Consider the following 915-nt stretch of genomic DNA (forward strand, 5'->3'; position numbering starts at 1 on the left):
TCAATACATCAATATATCAATACAACGAAAGCTTCATTAACGTTAACCCCACAAACTGTACTTACCACCCAGCGTTAGCGCCGACACCGACGTTTTACGTGTGGCAATCAAGCTGCCATGTCGCCTTGTGATGACGTTTAGGCGACCTGACGTGGCCGCTACTCCTGCTGGTGCTGATAATAGTGATTATATTAATAATAATATATTGTTTTGTGATATAGCTTTTTAATTGTACATTATTTGTAATAAAAAAAAAAAGTATTTTGTTAATCAAATAATTAGCTCAAGGTCTGTTCTGCTCCGGAGCTTTTGGTCATATCACATGATCTTCATCAGCAGATGGAGGTTGCCCAGTTGTCAGTTGAACTTTTTGTGCAATATTTTTTAACAGAGATAAGTTTGTGCAAATGTGACTTGTCTGTTGAATTAAGAAGATAAAATCTACCGACCAGAAAACAACCTTACAAATACATATATTCAGTATAAAAACAATGTATTATTTTACTGTTCCATTATGCTAATTGTTCTTGTCCAGTCCCAACATTTTAAACAATGGTTGTAGGTCTATGTTTACAACTTTTCCAAATCAGACTACTTAAATTTGACACTATTGCCACTTCCCATTCAGTTGTCTAGAAATCTGAAACTGTTTAGATGTCCACTGACCAATACACAGAAAAGGTTCTGACGAAACTGACTGAAACTGGACTGATCTATCATATTTGCTCCATGAGGCCTTATTAGTGGCACTGCTTACAAAGCTGAGTGGCTTTTTTACACCAAATTAGGGTGGTTTATTTAAACCTAAGCGTATCCATAGACTATCTTGACAACTAAATGGCTGAACACTGTTGTTATGTTCATAAAGTTGGGATGTTATTTAAGCGAGAGCCCCTTTGTTGTTGGAAAGCAGAT

The 915-nt window shown here is 36.3% G+C and overlaps 1 protein-coding gene across 1 annotated transcript in view; it reads right to left on the reverse strand.

Annotated features, from left to right (window-relative positions):
* znhit2 (zinc finger, HIT-type containing 2) overlaps positions 1-152 on the reverse strand; it is a 2,258-nt gene extending 2,106 nt beyond the window's left edge. The window contains exon 1 of the mRNA XM_035663681.1: positions 66-152. The gene's annotated coding sequence lies outside the window, so the exon portion shown is untranslated. The remainder of the gene's footprint in view (positions 1-65) is intronic.
* Positions 153-915: the final 763 nt, after the last annotated feature.

This window comes from Morone saxatilis, unplaced genomic scaffold, assembly GCF_004916995.1.
Source record: "Morone saxatilis isolate NCDOM2014 unplaced genomic scaffold, NCSU_SB_2.0 Contig19, whole genome shotgun sequence".
NCBI lineage: Eukaryota > Metazoa > Chordata > Actinopteri > Moronidae > Morone > Morone saxatilis.